The sequence below is a fragment of the Seriola lalandi genome, unplaced genomic scaffold, assembly GCF_002814215.2.
Source record: "Seriola lalandi dorsalis isolate HSWRI2012SDOR001 ecotype SW California unplaced genomic scaffold, Sedor1 jcf7180002054972, whole genome shotgun sequence".
Taxonomy (NCBI): Eukaryota; Metazoa; Chordata; class Actinopteri; order Carangiformes; family Carangidae; genus Seriola; species Seriola lalandi.
Genome location: NW_019525660.1, coordinates 3,517,583 through 3,523,365, shown reverse-complemented (window position 1 = coordinate 3,523,365; position 5,783 = coordinate 3,517,583). Strand labels below are relative to the sequence as shown.

The window sequence follows — 5,783 nt, the reverse complement described above, 5'->3', positions numbered from 1 at the left end:
CCATCTATTCAGTGAAGAAAATGTGTCTCTGAGTGATGTAGGGGTTTAAGTGAAAATAAAACAGTAAGTGTAAATGTCAAGTGTAAACAAAGGAAGGTAAATATATGAAGGTGTTCACAACAACATTGTCTGTCATAGCTCAGCAGTTGGTTATGACTGATTTATAGCTGAGTGATAAGGGGAATCAAGAGCAGCAGTGCAAAATCCCATATACAGCATGCTTTGTGTTTTTCCACTCTATCAGCAGCCATGTCAGTTCTCCTCGGCACTTATCAGGCCACCTTGACAGTGACAGAGACTTGTTCGTAGAACTTACCTTTGAATAGAGAGGAGGAGATTTTCATGGCATTTTATAATTTCTACAGTAAACTGTCATTTCCACTAATAAGGTCAACAGCTACGATAACGCTCAATATTAAGTAACAACACAATGACAAATGTGTACGCTGGCTACTACTAAAAGTAAAAAGTAGAGTGGCTCAGTGTTACAGCTAGAGCCCCTGTACTCAGTGTTGAATATTTAATTTTAATAATCTTCGCCTCTTGTATAATTATACCATTAGATCCTTCCAAACAGTGGGTACACATGTGATCTTCCCGTTGAGTCCTTCCAAGCCCTGAATTATTTCTCTCATTACCATCACAGATTGATAAAATCACAAGCTCTTCTTAATATTCAGTTTACTGCCGTATATATCTGTATGTCATTGGGTAATGTAATAAGAGTCCTTGGGAATCACTTAGCTGAAATGATAACTCAATTTCGTAACTTAATATTGTCTCTGTGCTCATGCACAACAGGGTGTTATAAAATGCCCTACTTTTTCGACATTAAAAGCACACACTCTCCACGAGCACATGTATAATGAGCACATTATTAAATTTGTTGGTTTAATGGCTGAACTACGCAATGACATGTAGAATTTTCCAATTCACATGTGGCAGGCATAATGATGATTGCTAATTTATATCTTGTAACTCCATCATTTAACAAAAGATTTCTAGCACCAAAGATCATTTATTGGCATTTATTTGTGGCTTTGTTGAGTTAAAATATATTAATTGTTCTAATTGCAGTGTATGTCAGTCAGCACTAATGAATAATGGTCTGTCTTTGTGAAATGAAACTCTGAGACTGTTTATTTCTTTGGGTGACATTTACCTAAATGCCACATATCTGCGCTGCTTCTTCTATGTGGTATGTAAATGTAATTTCTCTCAAATATCACTAAACAGGACACATTTTCAGTTATGAGGTTTTTCACTTGCCATTGTGAAATTGACCATAAGTAAGCATTGTGTTTATGGCAGATTAAACAACATTTATTACTGAATGTAAAACTACATCAGTGGTTCACTACTTTTCTGTGCTTGTGACCACTTGATACAAATCTACATCTACTTTTTTTTAATCTACTCAACACAATTTGCGTCCATGATTTGTGAACAGCTCAATCAGTAACACTTTAGTTAAAGGCCCCCTATTTAGCATTTACAAGCACATTTCATGAATGGCTTTTACACTTTACTGTATGATGTTGTGAGCAGATATAAGGGCCAGTTCAGTTGTTATTAATGTGCAGTATTTTTAATGTACAGTTATAATTACTGTGTTAATGTACAGTAAACATAACTTCTGTTTTAAATACATATTTCATATAATTACAACTGTGTTTTACTGTATTGTCTATCTTTATAAATTCGAGTCATAGTTGATGAAAAATACATGGATAGACAGTGATACCTGTTAACAACTGAATTACTGTGTGTTAAAAGCCAGTTATCAAATGTTAATATAATGTGTACAAATGCTAAAAAGGTGGGTTAAAGTAATATTTTACTTTTAAATAAAAGAATAAATCATAACTTTGTTTTTCATTATCTCCTGTCTCATAAGCGCACATAATGGTCCTGACCCCCAGGTTCAGTACCACTGAAACGAACCTATACTTAAGTCAAATATATTGAAAATGATCACGAAAAGGCACTAAAACAATATAAACTAAAAGACAGCAGTGTGTGACATTGTTTCAAGGACTGGTCACCTTTCATAAACACTGCTCAATATTTCTGATTTATTACTGATTTATTTTAACAAAATAGTCACACGAAAGGCTCAGCTGATGTGCTGTCCTTTACCACCCGATGGCCTAATAAATTTTTATTTTGCTACAACCCCTAGCCAGCCGAATAATGCGTGGTTAAATGAAGTAATCATTTTTACTGGAGACATCACTCACGGGAAGATAGCAGGTAGGTATATCACTTCCCACCATATGGTCATGGCTGTCAAGCGTGGGCCAATCAGAGAGCAACAATTTGCCACAGTGTTCCATGTTGTGATTAAATAGTTCCAAGGACGGCTCCGGCACACAGGAAGGCTCTTTGACCAGACTGATACTCATCTCCGGCTACAGATTGGAAGTGGTGGTGGCACAGCTATGTGGCTCTCTCTGTCTGGATTTGTTATGTTATTCTTTCCCATTTTCCCCCACAGGCTCACTTTGCAATAGACTGTTATTTTGGTCTCATGAATATAGAAAATTTCAACTTGACTCTCAACTCTGTTCAAATCATAAAAAGTACAGAAAGGAGAGAGGTATGAATATATTTCCAAGATGGTAAATCACAGAGAAGTGGGTTGTGAATAATAGAGTCCCAGAAAATATAGGTTATTATACAAGCAATATATATAGTCCTTTGATGTAATAAAATAGATTAAATCTGATAATGTTTTACATTCTTACATATCTTATATTTCTTACATGCTTTATGTATAATATATTGGTATTGTTGGTATTGCATGTTCTCAACACTGATTTTGTGATAACATGCAACACCATGCACAGAATAAACTGTATCTCATATTGTGTATATGCAAATATAACATTGGCAAAACCTCACATCGTCTGAAAACAAGAATTATTTCTTGTTTTTTCTCAGCTGTATCAGAGGAAGGGAAATAGCCCCTCCAGTGACAACACATTTCACAAGGCAAATTTGAATACATTGCTATTGAAAGAATAGAGATTAGTTGTAAAGGCAGTGACATTGAAAAAGCTCTTTTGAAAGAAAAATTCTTTTTCTGGATATTCACTCTTATAACCTTACATCCTGATGGTTTGAATAAAGAATACTGCTTGGTGGGCTTCCTGTCATTTCTGCCTTTTCATTAAAAAAATAAAAAAAAAAAACATATATATATATATATATATATACACACATACATAGGACTTGGATATAATACAGATTACAGATTATATATAATTCAAGTATCATATCCAAGTCCTTTTTATACACACAGATGCCAGTTTATTAGGTTTTATACTGGGGCTAACTGTTCTCTTAAATGGGCAGTTGAATTAGTTTCAGCTCATTGTTTAGCTGTGTGGGCCAGTTTAAATCGCACCATGCTCATCGTGTTGTTTTCAGCTGCCACAGCAGGCAGCTGTTTTCAGTGCTAAAGCTCTAAAAACACACTGCACACTACCTGCTGAGCACCAACCAGCAGAAAGACAAAGTTAGCGACTAGCTGTTGAACGTAGTGGAACATTTTGCAGCTAAAGAGCCATACATTTCCCTCAGGACTTGGTAGAGACCAAAAACATATTGAAAAGAGAATCAATATTGACATTGCATTTGACAGGTGGCTTGAAACACAACTCTAAAGGAATGATAATGTTGTTTTCCAACAAAGTCACCATAAACTAATATGAAGATTACTACTTGTTTCTGCTGCCCCCAAGTGTCCCGAAAATCACTTAGGGTGATATGTAGCAAACAGATTTGTGTCCACACCACAGAGAAACAGTGCATATGTCATAGATACATTACTCACACTAATGATCATTTTTGCATTCACAAATATACACAGCACTACAAAGCTTCTACTCTGATACAGGTACAGACCACAGGTACAGACACAGGCTACTGATGACACTGACTGACTTCATGTTTTCATCAGAGATTACCAGTGCATCAAATACATGATTTACACAGTTGCATCTATTACTAAGCAGGCACAAAGCAGCCTTCAAGGCCTCGTCATACAACACAGCTTAAAAAAATAAACAAGGATGAAAAAATTCTCACAAGCAACCAGCAGACCTGGCAAACAGGCTTATCCACAAAAAAATTTAAACTTACTGTAAACCACATAGCAATGTGTCTAAGTCTCTGCATGCTACATAGCATAACAACTTAATAGACCGACAAACAATGCACAGTGCACAGTATAACCTTCAAAACATCAATACACAGCAATGACTTAGAGTAAATACACAACAGGTAGCCACATACAGACAGGTAATCATGTGGAAAGAAGCCATCTAGCAAGGACACCAAGACAGTCAGCAGGTGTTTAACTCACCGTGTTTGATGTTGAAGCTCTTTCTCTTTTCTTTCATGGAGGTGAAGTAGTCAATATCCGAGCCATAGTCCACTGGATCCCACTGCACTTGCTGTTTGTTGACAGAGCTCACCTCTTCTCTCCCTACCTGCGCTAGCTAACAACCAACACTGAAGCTATGCCAACAAAAACACAATGTTTATATTATTAACAACACTGAAAAAACAAGCTAACGCTCCCGGTTGTTTCACTCAAATGATGCTGCTAAGTTTCTTTGTGTTTGTTGAGGGTCCAGAGTATCACAGTCTTCACAATTTTACAATTTAAAACTTCACCTAGTTTTCCTGATAAAAATTTAAAAAACACGTCATCACTGGCCCACGACCGTTAGAGTGCGTCACCACATTTGAACGGCACAGCTCATTATAACTACGCTGTAGCAGCTGGGGAAGAGCTGGCCACAGCAACGAAATAATAAGTGTTTGTAATGTGATGAAGAGACTTATGACTTGATTTTTACTCACTTATTTACGTTTAGTTTTTCTGCTACTCCCGATAGGGGTCGCCATCCGTAGTTGATATGGGGAAGTTATGCCGGATGTACTTCCTGAGGCAACCGTGGGTTCATGGAGGCGGGAATCGAACCGCCAACCTGCTCCTGAGCACCATCCCTCTAAAAGTAAAAGTAGATATTAACATCCAAATATACTTAAAGTATTAAGAGTAAAAATAGTCATCATGCAGAATGGTCCATTTCAGAAAAATATGCTCTTTGAAAAAATGTGACAACTTTTTAGTATAGGCATACTTGAATACTTCAATACATGCAAATTTTTAATTAATTTGGTTAATAATTTGGATTAATGATTGGAATCTACAGAGTAATTACTAACTAAATCTGTTATATAAATTCAGTGGAGTAAAAAGTACAATATTTTCCATTGAGATGTAAGGAAGTAGAAGTAGAAAGTAGCCAGAAATGAAAAAGAAAATAAGTACCTCAAAATACTACTTAAGTACAGTACTTTCCCCACTGTACTTTCCCCAAATGCACAAGTTTATTTCCACCACTGGATACCTTGGATTCCCGACCCCACTATCCAAACCCCCACATCTATTCTATTCTATTTGTCTGAGATTTATTATCAACCACATCAGTTTTTCCTTGTTTTGAGTGTTAGATAATGATTGGTTGCTCTATGCAAATGTTTTCTTATTTGCAAGGTGCAAACATGCCCATTATTTTAAATGGATGCACTTGTATTTCTGTGTCATTTAAGTGGCATCAGCACGGCATAGTTATGACACTGATGAATGCTGGACTGCCACCAACATTTTGTCTTCTGCAAATAAAGAGCCTTCTCGTAACAGTGCAACCGCTCTCCTGTCATCAGTCTTTCTTTTTTTTTCTACCACCCGCAGTTAATAAACTTGT

The 5,783-nt window shown here is 36.4% G+C and overlaps 1 long non-coding RNA gene across 1 annotated transcript in view; it reads right to left on the bottom strand.

The window, feature by feature from the left end:
* LOC147817118 (uncharacterized) overlaps positions 1 to 4,886 on the bottom strand; it is a 78,709-nt gene extending 73,823 nt beyond the window's left edge. Inside the window, exon 1 of the long non-coding RNA XR_015436633.1 lies at positions 4,370 to 4,886. This is a non-coding gene — a long non-coding RNA (uncharacterized LOC147817118). The remainder of the gene's footprint in view (positions 1 to 4,369) is intronic.
* Positions 4,887 to 5,783: the final 897 nt, after the last annotated feature.